This window comes from Arachis hypogaea, chromosome 5 (genome assembly GCF_003086295.3).
Source record: "Arachis hypogaea cultivar Tifrunner chromosome 5, arahy.Tifrunner.gnm2.J5K5, whole genome shotgun sequence".
NCBI classification, from domain to species: domain Eukaryota; kingdom Viridiplantae; phylum Streptophyta; class Magnoliopsida; order Fabales; family Fabaceae; genus Arachis; species Arachis hypogaea.
The window spans coordinates 80,821,216-80,840,963 of NC_092040.1; the positions used below are offsets into that span (position 1 = coordinate 80,821,216).

At 38.3% G+C, this 19,748-nt stretch overlaps 1 long non-coding RNA gene across 1 annotated transcript; it reads right to left on the minus strand.

The window, feature by feature from the left end:
* Positions 1-11,220: 11,220 nt before the first annotated feature.
* LOC112801680 (uncharacterized) lies at positions 11,221-15,084 on the minus strand. Its single transcript, XR_003202029.3, has 2 exons — positions 14,169-15,084; positions 11,221-12,699 (listed from the first exon to the last, which is right to left on the minus strand). It is a non-coding gene; the product is annotated as an uncharacterized lncRNA (long non-coding RNA).
* Between the last annotated feature and the right edge of the window lie 4,664 nt (positions 15,085-19,748).

The following is a 19,748-nucleotide window of genomic DNA, read 5'->3' on the forward strand; positions in this document are numbered from 1 at the left end:
AAAGCTTGAGACTAAGTGGTTAGAGTCATGATCCAAAGCAAAAAGAGTGTGCTTAAGAACTCTGGACACCTCTAATTGGGAACTTTAGCAAAGCTAAGTCACAATCTGAAAAGGTTTACCCAGTTATGTGTCTGTGGCATTTATGTACCCGGTGGTAATACTGGAAGACAAAGTGCTTAGGGTCACGGCCAAGACTCATAAAGTAGTTGTGTTCAAGAATCAACATATTGAACTAGGAGAATCAATGACACTATCTGAAATTCTGAGTTCCTATAGATTCCAATCATTCTGAGCTTCAAAGGATGAATTGAGATTCCAAAACTGTTCAGGAGCAAAAAGCTACTAGCCCCACTCATCTAATTAGAATCTGAGCTTCACTTAAAACTCTAAGATGTATTACCCCTTGATCTTCTATTTATCCTATTTTATTTATCTCGTTGCTTGAGGACAAGCAACAGTTTAAGTTTGGTGTTGAGATGAGCGGATATTTTATATGCTTTTTGGGGGTATTTCCATATAGTTTTTAGTAGGATCTAGCTACTTTTTAGTATATTTTTAATAGTTTTTATGCAAAAATCACATTTCTGGACTTTACTATGAGTTTGTGTTTTTCCATGATTTCAGGTATTTTCTGGCTGAAATTGAGGGACCTGAGCAAAAATCTGATTCAGAGGGTGAAAAAGGACTGCAGATGCTGTTGGATTCTGTCCTCCCTGCACTCCAAATGGATTTTTTAGAGCTACAGAAGCCCAATTGGTGCGCTCTTAATTGCGTTGGAAATTAGACATCCTGGGCTTTTCAGAAATATATAATAGTTCATACTTTGCCCGAGTTGTGATGACGCAAACTGGCGTTTAATGCCAACTTTCCACCCTATTCTGGTGTTAAACGCCAGAAACAGGATACAAGCTGAAGTTAAACGCTCAAACTGGCACAAAAGCTAGAGTTAAATGCCAGGAATAGCCTCTACACGTGAAAGCTTCATTGCTCAGCCCAAACACACACCAAGTGGGTCCCGGAAGTGGATTTCTCCACTATCTATCTCAACTTACTCATTTTCCATAAACCTAGGTTACTAGTGGAGTATAAAAACTTCTTTTAGAGATTCATTTAGGACCTCATGACATTTTACATCTGAATTTGTATCTTTGATGGCATGAGTCTCTAAACCCCATGGTTGGGGGTGAGGAACTCTACTGTGTCTCGATGAATTAATGCAATCACTTCTGTTTTCTATTCAATCACGCTTGTTTCTATTCTAAGATATTCATTCGCACTTCAACATGATGAATGTGATGATCCGTGACACTCATCACCATTCTCAACCTATGAACGCGTGCCTGAAAACCACTTCCATTTTACCTTAGATTGAATGTATATCTCTTGGGTTCCTGGTTCACGAGTTTGACTGCCTCTCCTGACAACAAAGCATTCAAATCCGTGAGATCAGAGTCTTCGTGGTATAAGCTAGAATCAATTGGCAGCATCCCTGAGTCCGAAAAGTCTAAACCTTGTCTGTGGTATTCCGAGTAGGATCCGGGAAGGGATGACTGTGACGAGCTTCAAACTCATGAATGTTGGGCGCAGTGACAGTGTGCAAAAGGATCAATGGATCCTATTCTAACATTAGTGAGAACCAACAGATGATTAGCCATGTACATGGACCCTTTTCACTGAGAGGACGGCTGGTAGCCATTGACAACGATGATCCACCAACATACAACTTGTCATGGAAGGAGACATGCGTGCGTGAAGAAGAAGACAGTAGGAAAGCAGAAATTCAGAAGATAGAGCATCTTCAAAACCTCAACCTGTTCTCCATTACTGCATAACAAGTATCATTTAATTCATGCTCTTTTACTTTTCGCAATTAAGACTAAGAACCACTATTGATATCCTGACTAAGAATAATAAGATAACCATAGCTTGCTTCAAGCCGGCAATCTCCGTGGGATCGACCCTTACTCACGTAAGGTATTACCTGGACGACCCAGTGCACTTGCTGGTTAGTTGTGTGGAATTGCAAAATTGTGATTGTAATTTTCGTGCACCATGTACACATGGAGAAGAAGCATGAAAGGATTCTCTCAATACAGAGTCAAACAGAGCCCCCACACTCAAACACTAAGTTTGGTGTTGGGAGGCCCCAACCATGCTCTGAACATCTGTGAAGCTCCATGAGAGCTCCATGTCAAGCTACTGATATTAAAGAAGCGCTTATTGGGAGGCAACCCAATTTTTATTTTCCAATTTCCATTGTTATTTTATGTTTTCTTTAGGTTGATGATCATGTGGAGTAACAAAAACAATTGCAAAAATCAAAGCAAATTCAAAAACAGCATTAAAAATAGTACACCCTGGAGGAGGAGCTTACTGCCGTTTAAACGCCAGTAAGGGTAGCAGAATGGGCGTTCAATGCCCAGTCTGGCACCATTCTGGGCGTTTAACGCCAGAAAAGGGCACCAGACTGGCGTTTAACTCCAGAAAAGGGCACTAAGCTGGCGTTCAACGCCAGAAAGGGAAGAAAAACTGGCGTTAAACACCAGAAAGGGGCAGCAACCTGGCGTTTAAACACCAGGATTGGCACTCGGAGGGCGTTTACACTCCAAAATGGTGCAGGGATGAGAAATCCTTGACACCTCAGGATCTATGGACCCCACAGGATCCCCACCTACCTCAACTCACTCTCTCTTCTCACACCTCCCCATACCACCCTTCCCCAAATACCCCTCACTAATCACCTCCATCTCTCTTCCCCATCACCTCTTCACCACTCACATCCACCCACTATTTCCCAAAAACCCCACCTACCCCACCTTTCAAAATTCAAAAACCTTCCCTCCCAAACCCAACCCTCACACACGAACCCTACCCATCTCTCCACTCCTATATAAACCCCTCATCCCTCCTTCATTTTCACACATCATAAACACTTCTTTCCCCCCTGGCGGAACCACTCACACCTCTCCATCTCCTCTAATTTTTCTTCTTTTCCGTCCCTTCTTTCTTCTTTTGCTCGAGGACGAGCAAACATTTTAAGTTTGGTGTGGAAAAAGCATTGCTTTTTATTTTTTTATAACCATTTATGGCACCTAAGGCCGGAGAAACCTCTAGAAAGAGTAAAGGGAAGGCAAAATCTTCTACCTCCGTGTCATGGGAGATGGAGAGATTCATCTCAAAGGTCCATCAAGCCCACTTCTATGAAGTTGTGGCCAAGAAGAAGGTGATCCCTGAGGTCCCTTTCATGCTCAAAAGGAATGAGTATCTGGAGATCCGACATGAGATCTGAAGAAGAGGTTGGGAAGTTCTCTCCAACCCCACTCAACAAGTAAGAATCCTAATGGTTCAAGAGTTCTATGCTAATCCATGGATCACCAAGAACCATGATCAAAGTGTGAACCCGAACCCAAAGAATTGGCATTCAACCTGCCTATGATGCAAGGAGATGCACGCTCCCACACTAGAAGGGTCAACTTTGATCAAAGGTTGGACCAAGTCCTCATGGACATATGTGTGAAAGGAGCTCAGTGGAAAAGAGACTCCAAAGGCAAGCTGGTTCAATTGAGAAGGCATGACCTTAAACCCATGGCTAGAGGATGGTTAGACTTCATCTAACGCTCCATCATTCCTACTAGCAACCGGTCCGAAGTGACTGTAGATCGGGCTATCATGATCCATAGCATCATGATTGGAGAGGAAGTAGAAGTTCATGAGGTCATATCTCTAGAACTCTACAAAGTGACTGACAAAACCTCCACTTTAGCAAGGTTAGCCTTCCCTCATCTCATCTGTCACATATGCAATTTAGCTAGAATTGTCATAGAGGAAGACACCCTCATTGAAAAGGACAAGCCCATCACTAAAAAGAGGATAGAGAAAACAAGAGAGTCCACCCATGGACCTCAACAAGAGCATGAGGAAGTCCCTCATCAAAAAATCCCTGAGATGCCTCAAGGAATGCATTTTTCTCCACACAACTATTGGGAGCAACTCAACACCTCTTTGGGAGATTTGAGTTCCAACATGGAGCAACTAAGGATGGAGCACCAAGAGCACTCCATTATCCTCCATGAAATTAGAGATTATCAAATAGCCATGAGGGAAGAGCAACAAAGGGAAGGAAGTGACATAGAGGAGCTCAAGCGTTCCATTGGATCTTCAAGAAGGAGAACTAGCCGCCATCACTAAGGTGGACCCGTTCTTTGATTTCCTTGTTCTTATCTTTCTGTTTTTCAATTTTTATGCTTTATGTGTTATCTATGTTTGTGTCTTCATTACATGATCATTAGTGTCTAGTGTCTATGTCTTAAAGCTATGAATAATTCCATGAATCATTCACCTCTCTTAAATGAAAAATGTGCCTAATTACAAAAGAACAAGAAGTACTTGGATTTCAAATTTTATCTTGAAATTAGTTTAATTATTTTGATGTCGTGGCAATACGTTTTGTTTTTCTGAATGAATGCTTGAATAGTGCATATTTTTTATAGTGAAGTTTATGAATGTTAAAATTGTTTCCTCTTGAAAGAATGATGAACAAAGAGAAATGTTGTTGATAATCTGAAAAATCATAAAATTGATTCTTGAAGCAAGAAAAAGCAGTGAATGACAAAGATTGCAAAAAAAAATTTGGCAAAAAAAAGAAAGAGAAAGAAAAAGCAAGCAGAAAAAGCCAATAGCCGCTTAAACCAAAAGGCAAGGGTAAAAAGGATCCAAGGCTTTGAGCATTAATGGATAGGAGGCCCAAAGGAATAAAATCCTGGCCTAAGCGGCTAAATTAAGCTGTCCCTAACCATGTGCTTGTGTCATGAAGGTCCAAGTGAAAACCTTGAGACTGAGTGGTTAAAGCCATGATCCAAAAGCAAACGAGTGTGCTTAAGAACTCTGGACACCTCTAACTGGGGACTTTAGCAAAGCTGAGTCACAATCTGAAAAGGTTTACCCAGTCTTGTGTCTGTAGCATTTATGTATCCGGTGGTAATACTGCAAAACAAAGTGCTTAGGGTCACGGCCAAGACTCATAAAGTAGCTATGTTCAACAATCAACGTACTGAACTAGGAGAATCAATAACACTATCTAAAATTCTGAGTTCCTATAGATGCCAATCATTCTGAATTTCAAAGGATAAAGTGAGATGCCAAAACTGTTCAGAAGCAAAAAGCTACTAGCCTCGCTCATCTAATTGGGACTAAGTTTCATTGATATTGTGGAATTCATTGTATATTATCTTCTTTTTATTCTATTCTATTTTCAGTTGCTTGGGGACAAGCAACAATTTAAGTTTGGTGTTGTGATGAACGGATAATTTATACGCTTTTTGGCATTATTTTTAGGTAGTTTTTAGTATGATTTAGTTAGTTTTTAGTATATTTTTATTAGTTTTTATGCAAAAATCACATTTCTGGACTTTACTATGAGTGTGTGTGTTTTTCTGTGATTTTAGGTATTTTCTGGCTGAAATTGAGGGACCTGAGCAAAAATCTTATTCAGAGGTTGAAAAAGGACTACAGATGCTGTTGGATTCTGACCTCCATGCATTCGAAATGGATTTTCTGGAGCTACAGAAACTAAATTTGCACTCTCTTAATTGCGTTGGAAAGTAGACATCTTGGGCTTTCCAACAATGTATAATAGTCCATACTTTGCTCGAGATTTGATGGCCCAAACTGGCGTTCCAAGTCAGCATAAAAATTTTGGCGTAAAACGCCCAAACTGGCATAAAACTGGAGTTAAACGCCCAAACTGGCACCAAAGCTGGCGTTTAACTCCAAGAGAAGCCTATGCACTTGAAAGCTTCAATGCTCAGCCCAAGCACACACCAAGTGGGCCCCTGAAGTGGATTTCTGCATCATTTACTTATTTCTGTAAACCCTAGGTTACTAGTTCTCTATAAATAGGACTTTTTACTATTGTATTTTCATCTTTTTGATCATCTGTGACCTTTTGGTCATCTTTGATTTTGGGATTAGGTCTTTGAACCCTTTTTCATTTGTTTCTTGCTATTTGGGAGGCATGGCCATTCAGCTATGCCTAGACCTTGTTCTTATGTATTTTCAACGATGGAGTTTCTATACACCATAGATTAAGGTGTGGAGCTCTGCTGTTCCTCATGAATCAATGCAATTACTACTATTTTCTATTCAATTCAAGATTATTCTTCTTCTAAGATATTCACTCGTACGTCAACCTGGTGGATGTGATGATCCGTGACACTCATTATCATCCTCCCTTATGAACGCATGCCTGACAACCACCTCCGTTCTATTTGCGAGAGCTTGAGTGTGTATCTCTTGGCCTCCTGGTTCACAATGCATGGTTGCCTCTCCTGACAACAAAGCTTCCATTTCGTGCAATCAGAGTCTTCGTGGTATAAGCTAGAATCAAATGGGCAGCATTCTTGAGATCCAGAAAGTCTAAACCTTGTCTGTGGTATTCCGAGTAGGATCTGGGATGGGATGACTGTGATGAGCTTAAAACTCACGAGTGTTGGGCGCAGTGACAGTGTGCAAAAGGATCAATGGATCTTATTCCGACATAATCGAGAACCGACAGATGATTAGCCATGCGGGAAACCGTAGAGGACCATTTTCACTAAGAGGATGGATAGTAGCCATTGACAACGGTGATCCACCTACATACAGCTTGCCATGGAAAGGAGTATTAATGATTGGATGAAGGCAATAGGAAAGCAGAGGCTCAGAGGGAACAAAGCATCTTCACACGCTTATCTGAAATTCCCACCAATGAATTGCATAAGTATTTCTATCCTACTTTATGTTCTATTTCGTTCTTTTAATTATCAAAACCTCATAACCATTTGAATCTGTCTGACTGAGATTTTCAAGGTGACCATAGCTTGCTTCAAGCCGACAATCTCCGTGGGATCGACCGTTACTCACGTAAGGTATTACTTGGACGACCCAGTGTACTTGCTGGTCAGCTGCACGAAGTTGTGTGTCACGATTTCGTGTACCAAGCACAATTTAGGAGAAATTCACAAAACTGTGCTATTTTATTGAATAAATGAGAGAGAAGTTAATAAAATCCACTAAATTTAACACAAGATAAACCACAAAATTGGGGTTTATCAACCTCCCCATACTTAAATCAAGCATGTCCTCATGCTAAACTCAAGAAAGACAAGAAAAGGATATCAACATTTATTCAATGCAAACTATCTATATGCAATCTATCTAAATGCATGCAAGTACTTGGTCAAAAAAAATCAATTCCCAAGCAAGCATGTATGAACATAAGGGCTAAAGATTATTCTCAAGTTGAGATTCTAAAATCTCCGTCATACTCCACTCTTCGGTTGATTCTCCACATTCACTCGTGAAAATGCTTTGTTTGTAGTATGAATCCCATGAGTCCAAGTTCGCTTTAATTTTGACAAGGTTAGCCATGATAGCTTCATTTCTCTTTCGGGCTTCCTCATGCTTCTTTTGAACTAAGATTGCTCTAAGTCGATTCATCGCTTCCATGAGACGATCCCTTGGTTCTTGTTCCACTTGGCTAACATAAGTAGGATCATATTGCTCTTGGATTGATGGATATAGATATTCTTCCATGGAGGATTGTGGTGAAAAAGAGAATTCCTCATGTGGTTGAAAGTTTTCATATATGGGAGGTGGTTTATCTTGGTAAGGGTAGTGAGGTGGTGTATGGTTCTTGGGAGTAACTGTGTTGGAATTGTGGTGGTTCTAGGTATGATTCATACGGCTCATAAGGTGGTTGGTATGGTGGATATGGGTTACGGTCATATGGGGGTGTTTGGTGGTATGGGACTTGTGAGTAGGGTTGTTGAGGGCCATGTTGAGGAAAGGAGTCATATGTATATGGTGATTGTAGTTCACAACCACAATGAGGGTCACCACATCCATTAGGTTGGTAAGCATTAGGAGTTGGATTATACCCATACGAAACAGGAGGAAGTTGTTGCCAAGAAGAGTATCCATATGCTTGGAGCTCCTCCCACCTTTGATTTCCAATTCCTTAATGCAAGCCTCCATTGAATCTTTCATTTCTACTTTCTACAACATAGTTTGAACCAAACTCATAGCCCAAAGGGTGAGAATTCATAGTTAAAAAGAAAAACAAAAACAAAAGCTAACAAGAGACAAAGAAAACAAACTCCTAAACTAAAACTAGCAAGAACTAACAAAGAAACAAAAAGCAAATATTTTCACAATATTCACATATGAACAATAACCAATAACAAGCACACATTGCAATTCCCCGGCAACGGTGCTAAAAATTTGAAAGAAGGTTGTCGTTGGTCTAGAATTTTCACACAAAAATAGGCTCGTCGAAGTATATATCTAAACCAACAAATAGCCCTAAATCAAAGTTTAGTTTGGTTGTCACAAGTTCAACCTAATAAAAATAACTGAGAGTATTACTCCCGGATTGTTTTCCCTAGGAATTACAATCGAGTGCTCAATTATTGGTTATGAGATTCACAAAGGTGGGTTGATGATAAAGAAGAAAGAATATTAAATGGCAAGAAAGTAAACCAAACAACTAAAGATGACAAATATTAAAAAGAGGCATTCATGGCAAGGATTGAGAATCTAGGTTTTCTATCCTAGTCATTAATCATAACACAGCAATTACCAAGAGCTAAAGCCTATTACGTTGTCTCCAACATTGTGAGAAAGTCAAATAAGCCTAGTTAATCCTAATCCATAAGTAATCTTAATAGAAACAAGATTAACTAATCACTCTAGATCACCAATCTAAATTAGGTACTAATAACTCAAGATTGCCAAATTGTGTGTAACTCGAACTGCAGCTGGCGTTCAGCGCTAGAATTGGGCGTTGAATGCCCAGAAGGTAAGCTTGCGTTTTGGTCTCTGCCCCCTTGCTGGTGTTGAATGCCAGGTTGGCGTTTAGCGCCTAAGGTGGGTACTGCCAGCATTTTCCTTTCTTACTCTAGGCTTCTCCAAATTGTTCCGAATTTCACCTAAAACCATAAAAACACCAGAAAAACTCAAAGTAGCATCCAGAGATAATTTTTGCACTAAAATCAAATAAAAGTATTTAAAATCTAACTAAAAATAATATAAAAATAACTAAAAAAAAGGGTACAAGATGCTCACGCATCACGTACGCACACCTCATGCATATGAAAGAATGTCACGTTGTGCGTATGCATGCCTCATGCGTACGAACGTTTTGGATATTGCGAATTCGTGCGTACGCATACCTTGTGCATATGCACAACTGCAAACACATGACATCACTTAAGTGAATACGTGGATCGCAATTTCAGGGCTTTCTTGGGCCCAATCCAACTCATATCTGAAGTATTTGAAGCCAAACTCAAGGAGGATGAAAGTGGGAGAAATTAGGGTAGCTTAGAAATATGTTTTAGGATAATTTAGAGAGAAGCTCCCTTTTCCTTTTAAAATTTAGGGTTTAGATTTAATTTTCTCCATAGATTTAGATTTTGGTCTTGCGTTGATTGAAGAAGTGAAGAAAAGACATGCAAAACCATGAGTATATTTTCAGTCTTAAGCACAATTTAGGAGGAATTCACAAAAACCATGCTATTTCACTGAATAAATATGGAAACGGTTTATAAAATCCACTTATTTCAATACAAAATAAACCATCAAATTATGATTTTTCATATTCCCCACACTTAAACAATATCATATCCTCATGCTAAATATCAAGAAAGATAAGAAAGGGATATTAACATTTATTCAATACCAACTATCTATATGCAATCTATCTACATGTGTGCAACAACTCTAACTAGTACTACCTAGTTATCTACATATACCTACTTAGTCAAAGTAAATCAATTTTCAAGAGTACATATATATAACATAAGGGTCAAAGCAATAGCAACCAAATCAAATTCAGAATTGAATTGAGTCATGAAAAGGAATATACAAATTCGCAAGTTAAGAGATAATCATAGGTGAAAACATGGGATTGAGCAATCGAACCCCTCACTGAATGTGTATATGCTCTAATCGCTCAAGTGTATAAGGTTGATTCACTCAATTCTCCTTTAATCCTGCTTTCTAAGGTTTGTTCTTCATCTAACCATCAATAATAATTTAATGCATACATACAATCATCATGAGGACTTTTCAAGATTGTAATGGGACTAGGATAAAGTTAAGGGTATATATATGACTAAGTGAGCTAGAATTTGAATATTTGATTAATCTAAACTCTCACCAAACACGTATACAACCTATACAATTCTATTATCAAGCCTAGTTATCCATTATCCCACTTTTCACACACACTCACGCATTCAATTTAATTCACATCCATATACATTATTCTCATTACTTTTCTTTTGGGGCTTTTGTCTCTTTTTTGTTGCTTTCTTTTTTTTTTCTTTTCTCTTTTCTTTATTTTTTTTTTCAAAATGAAATATATATGCAATCAATGCATATGGTTTGCACACATAATACATGAGCATGTATCAAATTTTCAAAATTTTCAATAAAAATACAAAACACACTTCAACTCATATTCTCAAATTTTTTCACACTTAAATATCACACAATCTCAATAACCTAAACTAATCAAAAATTCAAATTAAGGACATTTATTTTTTTTTATTTTAGGCTAATTGCTAAAATTAAGAACAAAAGGAAGTTATAAAGGCTCAAAATTGGGTAATAATAGTAAATGAAAAGGGTGAAGCTATATAGGCAAGTGAACTATAATGAAACAAAGGCCCCAATCATGTAAATGCATATATATAATAAACAATGGACAAAGAGAATCAAACAAACCAAAGATTGCAATTATAAAAAGAGAATAACACACAAAAATGAAAATAATGGTTAATATAATGTAACTACACATTGAGGCTCAAAACTCACAATGTTGTCCGTTCTTAATTCAAAAACCATATTCCACAATATATAATTTAAACAAATTTCAAAGAAAAATCTCCACTCAAATAAATTGAGGTGTCAATACCCTATATCAAAAGAAATTTTCTTAGAAATTTCATTGATTTAACTAAGCTTATTCTATATATATATAATGTCTATATATATATAATGTGATTGGATAAAGAGTCAAAAATCCTAAGTTCATTTCCTAATATCAATCAAACTAATTTATCATGTATATAAGAAATTCAACTAGGTTCAATTATGCGCATGATCCAATCACAACTAATCAACTACAACTAAACCATGTATATATACTAGCCAACATAAAAGAAGATAAAAAGTATGGAAAACTAAAATAGAAATCTAGATTATGTACAAACAAAGATAGAAAGTGCAATAAACTAAACAAAAAGTGTTGAAAGTGATAAAGTATGTACAAAAATATCTAAAATGTATAATAAAAACTAAACTAAAAGTATTCGGAATGAAAATTGTCACAAAAAATACATTGCTGATCAATCGGACGACCTCCCCACACTTAAAACTTGCACTATCCATGGTGCTCATACAGTCAGGCGGAATCGAAGGAGTCGTCATCGTGTCATTTCCACCCTTACCCGGTTGGTCGTGCTCCTCCTCCTCACCGTGCTCTGAGGGGATATCCAGCTCCTCTATCGTCGTGTCCCAAGTCGGATGCTATCTCTTGAGGCTCTCATAGCGTCATTTGGAGCGGCGCTCCAAACGAGCTATTTCCTCGACAAGACGGTGGCTGAGACGGTAGAGCGGCTGTGATGATGATGCTGCTGCTGCTGATGGTGATGGTGCTGATGGTGCTGAGGGGGCTGCTAAAGCTGAGGGCCCTGCCTCTGAAGGAGATACTGCCTGCTGTCTGCCTCGGCATTTGGAGGGTGGCTGAGGTCCAAACCAGTCGCCATAAGAAATCACCTTCTTGCTGCATGTGACAGTCGGCCTCTCATTGGTGGTAGCCAAACAACTTCGGCCTCTGTGGCTAGCTCAGCTCAATGATCATGCATGGGAAGGTTGGGTTGCCAATATGGTGAGCTCGCCCCATGTTTCGTCTGATGAGCCATGGAAGGTACATCTGCTTACCTTCCAAGACATACCAGACCAAGACCGCCATGTCAACTATGATGCAGGTCTCGTGGGTGCTCGACATCATGTAATTGGCCAATATCTCCTGCCAAATACGTGCTCAGTAGTCAGAGTGTGGACTGAAATAGCCCTGGGAGTTGTCTTGTTAGCTCCATAAATCCATGAACTCCCAGGTTTGGCAATCACAGCCAATACCCGATCCCAGTAAAAAGTCATCATCTTCCTTTCACTTCCTGCCTCTTCAAAAGCATTTTTTCCACTAGATCTAGGCAGATAGTGAAAGGTACGCTCTAGGACCTCCTTAGTAATCTGAATCCGCTTGCCCCGTAGGTGAACTACGTCGAAGGTCCCAGTATAGTAGTTGGCATAGAACTCCCGACCCACGATGAGTTCACTGCCATAAATTCCCTATCTAGGAAACTCCATCCCCACTGAGCAATCTGATTCTTAGTGAACATTTGTAGATCAGCGGGTATCTGGGGCTTCCTCTCAACATGGAGGCTCCTCTTTCGAAGGAAGTCGGGGAACTTGAGCTCTGAGTAACGGCTACTAAACTTGTACGGATCAATGGGAGGTGTATTCTGATCAACTCTGTGTCTCTCACTGATCCGTCTCTCATAAAATGCAGCATCCGCTGTTTCAGCAATCTGTGAGGTTCGCTTCCTTTTTTCGGACCCCATGGCCTTACCCTTTTTCTTTCTGTCAGTCATCCTGAAAATCAACAGAGGAAACAGGCAAATGAAATGTATTCTAAAGGCACACGGAGCAAGATATATAACAAACAGGCAAGAAACAAAAAACGGAGGTAAAACAGCGTATATGTGAAGTGAACGGATAATGTAAAATTGATTGGAAGCATACATGAAATTCTAGGTAAAATTGAACAGAAATACATTCCAATCAATGAAATCAATCAAAGTCATTTAACTTGCTTGTTTATAAAAAATAGAGGAAAGAAGCATTGTTGCTATGCACAAAGAAAAAGAAAAGAGTTAATTGGAAAAGAAAAGAAAAGTTAATGGTTATGTGCATAGTAAGAATGATCCTAACTCTGAAAAGTTTCAAAAGTTCAAAACAAGCAAAGCTCACATTCAAATTCACAAGGAATGCAATATGATAGACCAAATCAAGTCGTGTGTAGTGCACACATTCAATCAAATAAGGTTCAATTGTCATAATTGCATATGCATGAGCAATTGCCAATGAAATGATAAAAAAAAAAGTTGAAGTTGGAAAAGAACAAGTATAGCATTCATACACCAAATTGCCTTCCAATACCAAATTCACAAGTTTAGTGTCAAAAGGATGAATGTTATGCCCAAGATAGCTCAAACCAAGTCAATGCATGAAGGAAGTTAAGTGGTTGAGTACATAAGACATTGATGTACCAAACTTGTAAATTTGGGTAAAGGAAACCTCAATCAATTAAAATTCACAAATTTTGATCAATTCGAAACCAATCTAACCCTTTTCAATGCATAGAAGTGTATCAAAATGAAAACAAGTATTGAAGTTAAAGTGTGCACCAAAATTTGTCATGGAAAAGCACTTTGAGGCAATTGGGAAAATTAATTGGAAAGCAAGGCCTTATTGACACAGAAAACTATCAATAAGAACCTTGTCGCACCAAATCACAGAACGCAGCTTAATGAAACAGAATAATAGGAAATCTCAGCTTCCAGCAGCAAAACAGTAAAGCAAACAGCCGGATGATTGACTAATTGAGTTTAGCAACATTTCAAAACAGAAGTGGCATAATACAAACTCATTAATCAATGGTATCAAGAATGAACAATGAAAATTGATTTAAATAATTTCTGGCAGCAATTCAACAGTAAACTAGCACATTACATGAATCCACTCAATCAAATAAGTTTCTATATGAATGCCACAAACAAACAAACACAATCCACATATCAATTCATAGGAATTAAACAAATAAACATAATTTAGTAAAGCAGTAATTCACAACTAATTCATGAGAATTCAATCCAAACACAGCAGCAGAATTAAACAGGCCTAGAATCCACTACATACTAAGTTCGAACCTACCTAACCACCTAAATCCACTAAAACATCAAATTCTAAATCATCTAATCTAAATTAACTAACTAAGCAAAACTAACTAAACAAAAATTAAAGAAAATGGAACATGGAAGACCCTGGAACAGGGTACTGACCAGGAAAGAAAAGGGAAGGGATGGTGGAAGTGGTGGAGCAGTGGTGCAGCTGCGGCAGTGATGGCCGGCCAAGGTGGTGGCACTGGCAACAGTAGACGGCGGCGAAAGAAACAGGGGCTGCCCTATTCTGGCCGAAGAGGATGAAAAGGGAAGAAAGATGAAACGGCGGTGAGAGTGGATGGCAGAATGTGGTGGTGTGGTGGCAGTGGATGTGGTGGCAGTGGATGTGGTGGCACCGGCGGTGCTAGCTGTGCTGCGGAAGTGTGCTCGGGCCCAGCGGAGATGAGGCTACGGCAGAGCTAGGGTTCGATGCTGAGAAGAAATGCGAGCTGGAGGTGAGCCGAGGGCTGGCGTGGTGGTCTGGTTCGCGGAGAGAGGAGAAGAGGGTTGCGGTGGCTCTCGGCGGTGGTAGAGACAGGCGCTGCTAGAGGCGGCGCTGAGATAATGAGTGAACGACGACGTGGAGAAGCTGGTACGGCAGTGATTCACGGAGGTGAGGCGTCGAGAGGAAGAAGACGAGAGGAAGCAGGGGTGGTTCCGCAACTCTGAGAAGGGAGAAGAGGAAAGGAAAGAGGAAGGTGGTGGCTTCTGGTGCGGTGGCCCGTCGGCGGTGGTGAGGGAGCAGCGATGGATGGTGATGATGGTGAAGAAGATGACGCTGTGTTGTGTTTGAGAAGAAAAGAAAAGGAAAGAAGAAGGAGAAGAGGAATGGGAAGAGGGGTGGGTGTCCGCCGGCGATAGTAGTTGCCGCGGTGAAGGTGAGAGGAAGAGGGTGATGGTGAACGGGGAGGGAGGCTCTGCGCTGAAGAGAGGGAAGAGAGGAGAGAAAGGCTACGGTGAAAGGTTAGGGTTTCCTTGAACCCAGGTTAAGGTGCGGACGCACAAAGCAGTGTCCATGCAAAAGCCGGAGAACTTGAAATTGGGTGTGCGCACACAAGGATTTTATTTCTAATTTTAAATTTTAACATTTTAAAATTAAAATTTAACTCTAAATTAAATAAATTAACCAAAAATTCAATAAATGTAACAAAAATAGGGAATCAAATTAAAAAAAATCTATAAACAATTTTTTTTCTATAACAACTCAAGCATAAACAATGTTTTTTTATCTACTATTTATATTCTAAAAATAAATTAAATTCTAAATTAGCAATATTTTTAATTTTTAAAAACTATTTTAACTATTTAAACATGCAATTCAAAACTAAAATTTACTAAATGAAATTATCAATTAAGAGAAATATTTACAAGAATGATAAGAAAAAGTGAAGTTTGAAAGGTTTTACCATGGTGGGATGTCTTCCACCTATCACTTTTATTTAAATTTCTTAAGCTGGACTTTTTGGTGAGCTTTTATCAAGGAGGCTTGTTCTTGAACTCATCCTTGAGCCTCCACCAATGCTTGGACTTCTAATGATTTTCAAGATTTTCAATTAAGTGCACCAAGCTTTGATTAAAGTTGAAACAAGTTATGAAATCCCAAAATTGATCCACATGATGTATATCGGGATTCCAAACTTTATTTTTGCACCCGTCTTCTTGTTGAGTCTCCATCCGGGTGATAAGACCTTGAAATTCTCACTTAAGCACCCAAAAATTCTCCGAGATCCATTCAATTTGGCATTCTGCTAACCATGGAAACCAAACCTTAGGGGTTTAACCTTAATGAGCCTAGCATCATCTCTCCAACGACAACCTAACTTCCTCTTACTCTCCAATCCACAAAGAGTCCTAAGTTGACTATCCATTTTAAGAAAATCATATCCAAGCGGGATAATGAAGCTTAAGGTTAACAGTTTTACCCACTTAAATGAAAGAATGGATGGTGATTTAGGAGGAGAGACTTCCATTGACCTTGAAAATGTGAGTTTCACTCCCTTTTGCTTCTCTTGTATGATCTCCACCTCTTAACAAGCTTCCTCAATCTTGTTTTCTTGTTCAACTTCTCCAAACTCTTCAACCACTTCTAACTCTTTGGTCTCAACCTCCTCCTCTTGTTGCAACTCATGCTTCAATTCCTTTTCTTTCTCTTGAAGTTCCAAGCTTGCTTCCACTCCACATACTTCACTTGAAGTTAGTTCTTCACATTTATCGGTGGAATTGCTTGAATTATTGGAAGAGTGTATTGAGGCTAAGTGAGATAAAGCCCCGGCTAAGATAGCCATGATGTTTTCTTGCCTCTTTTTGTACTTTTCTTGCTCTTAAAGGAATAATTGGAGTGATTCTTCCTTTGAGGCTTGTGAGAAAAAAAAGGGTTCATCAATCGGGAGAAGGTCTTCATATGTAGAAAGTGGTTGATATTGGTGAGAATGTTGAGATGGTGTGTATAGAGGTATGTGCTCAAAAGGCGTTTGAAGGTATTGGTGTTGGGAGGGTGGTGGTTCTACGGGTGGCTCATATGGTTGTTCATGAGGCAAAAAAGGTTGATTGTATGGTGGATATAGGTTAGGCTCATATAAAGGTGTTTGGTGGTAAAATGGGTGATAAACCACTATTTCATGGTTTATCTTGTGCTCAATTGAGTGGTTTTTATCAACTCTTTACCCACTTATTCATACTATTTGCATGGTTTTACTTTTTCCTTCCGGATTTTGTGCTATGATTGAAAACATGCTTTTTTGGGCTTTAAATTTGCTATGTTTAATCATCTCTTATTACCATTCGATGCCTTGATATGTGTGTTAAGTGATTTCAGGAATTACAGGGCAGGAATGGCTCAGAGAATGGAAAGAAAGCATGCAAAAGTGGAAGGAATACAAGAAACTGAAGGAATTGCCAAAGCTATTAGCCTGACCTCTTCGGACTCAAACAGTCATAACATTAGTTACAGAGATCCAAATGAGGCGGTTCCAGTTGCGTTGGAAAGCTAACATCCGGAGCTTCGCAATGATATATAATTTACCATAGCTGCCTCGAAGATAAGCGATGTGCACGCATGAATCACGCGAATGCGTGACCTGGAAAAAATGCAATCCGCGCGAACGCGTGGACGACGCTTCCGCATGACTTTGCAGCGACCTGTACGTATGGGGCGATTTCTGAACTATTTTTGACCCAGTTTTCGGCCCAAAAAACACAGATTAGAGGCTATAAAGTGGGGAAATGCATCCATTCACCAACACAACATTCATAATTCATAATTTTAGGTTTTAGATGTAGTTTTCTAGAGAGAGATGCCCTCTCCTCTCTCTTAGGTTTTAGGATTAGGATTTCTCTTAGTTTTAGAATTGTTTCTTCACTTTAGGTTCAATGTTCCTTTAATTTATTTTCTACTTTATTTATTCTATTACTTTAATTGTTATTTATTTTTTCAATTTGGCTTATGAACTTTCCATTTAGAATTGATTTTCTTGTTTAATATAAATTAAAGTATTTCAAATTTATGTTATTAATGCTTTTAATTTAATTTAGATTTTTTCCCCTTTGCTTTGGTTAAGTAGTTGGTAACACTTGAGTTATCAAACTCAGCGGTTGATTGAAAAGTGGAAATTGCTGATTGATTTGGATCCCTCTAAAGCTAGTCTTTCCATAGGAGTTGACTATGACTTGAGAAATCAAGTTGATTAGTCTACTTGACTTTCCTTTATTTAGTAAGGGTTAACTAAGTGGGAGCAAAATCCAATTCTCATCTCATCTGATAAAGATAACTAGGATATGATTTCCAGTTCTTATACCTTGCACGGGTGTTCATGATAATTAATTTACTTCCTGGCCATTTAAATTACCTGTTCCCTATTTCAAAAACCCAAAAATATACCTTTTTCCCTAACCAATAATAAATCATACTTTCCTGCAATTCCTTGAGAAGACGACCCAAGATTTAAATACTTCGGTTATTACTTTTTAGGGGTTTTGTTACTTGTGACAACCAAACTTTTGTACGAAAGGATTCTTTGCTGGTTTAGAAACTATACTTATAATGCGATTATATTTTTAAATTTCTTTACCGATAGAAATCCGTTCGTCAAAATGGCGCCGTTGTCGATCGTCAAAATTGTAAACGTATGCCTTATTATTGGTTATTGTAAATATTTGCTTTTTCTTTGTTCATTTGTTTTTATTTTTACTTTTTCGTAAATTAAGAGGTTATTGGTTTTTATTTAGTTATTAAAATTTTCGAAAATAATGTTCTTTGTTCTTTCTTGATCTTCAAGTTGTTCTTAGTTGTTTTCTTCGTTTTGATCTAAAAATTTTAAGTTTGGTGTCATTTTATTGTTTTCTCTTTCCTCATTAAATTCAAAAATATTTTTTTTCTTTATTTTAATTGATTTTTTCGAAAATTACAAAAAAAAATTAAGATTTTTATTTTAAAATTTTTATCTTATCTTATCTTAGTTTTAAATTTCAAAATTCAAATCTTTTTCAAAAATCATATCTTTTTCAAAATCTTATCTTATTTCAAAATCAAATTTCAAATTTCAATATTTAAATTCTGAAATTCAAAATTCAAATTTCAAAATTTAAATTTAAAATTTTAAAAAAATCAAACCTTTTCAAAATTTAAACCTTTTTCAAACTTTTATCTTATATTGTTGTTAGTGTTTCTAGTTTTAGGAGTTTATTTTCATTATTTTATTTTATTTTATTTTTTTGTTTTTATTTTCTTTAGCTACTATGAATTCTCACCCCTCTGGCTTTAAGTTTGGATCCAATATTGTTGTAAGGAATGGAAACTATAATGAAAATAGGCATCAAGATTGGAAGAATCAAAGATGGGAGCAACCACAAGGATTTCATCAACCCTCTTGGCAACAACCCCCTCTAGTGCACTATAACCAACAACCATTTTGTGATGCATACCAAAACAATAGTCATGGTGGACCCTTTTGTGACAACCAAACCCCACCAAATTATATGGTCAAGAGCCATTCCAGGGAGCGTACCAAGATGATGAATATGGTGGACCCCCTTGTAGTTACCAACAAGCCCCACCATATGCTTATGAACCACCTCCCCAACATACCTTTGAACCACCATATCACAAGCCCCTTTACACCATTCACCTCCATATGACCCTAATCCTTATCCACCACACCAACCACCATATGAACCACACCCAGAACCACCACCTCAATATTCACCATCTCCATATCCTTGTCAAGAAGAACCACCTCCATATCATGAGTCCTTTCTCCCAACAAATGAACCCTCCTATCCACCCCATTGGATAACTACACACTCATCTCTAATATCATTGGTCTCTAATATCATTGGGGGCTAGCCATTCGTCCATGCCTAGACCATTATCACATATGTATTTTCAACGGTGGAGTTTCTACACACCATAGATTAAGGTGTGGAGCTCTACTGTACCTCGAGTTTTAATGCAATTACTACTATCTTTTATTCAATTCAAGCTTATTCATATTCTAAGATATTACTCGTACTTCAACCTGATGGATGTGATGATCCGTGACACTCATCATCATCCGTCCCTATGAACGCGTGCCTGACAACCACTTCCGTTCTACAAGCGAAAGATAGAGTGAATATCTCTTGGATTCCTTAACCAGAATTTTCGTGGTGTAAGCTAGAATTATTGGTGGCCATTCTTGAGAATCTGGAAAGTCTAAACCTTGT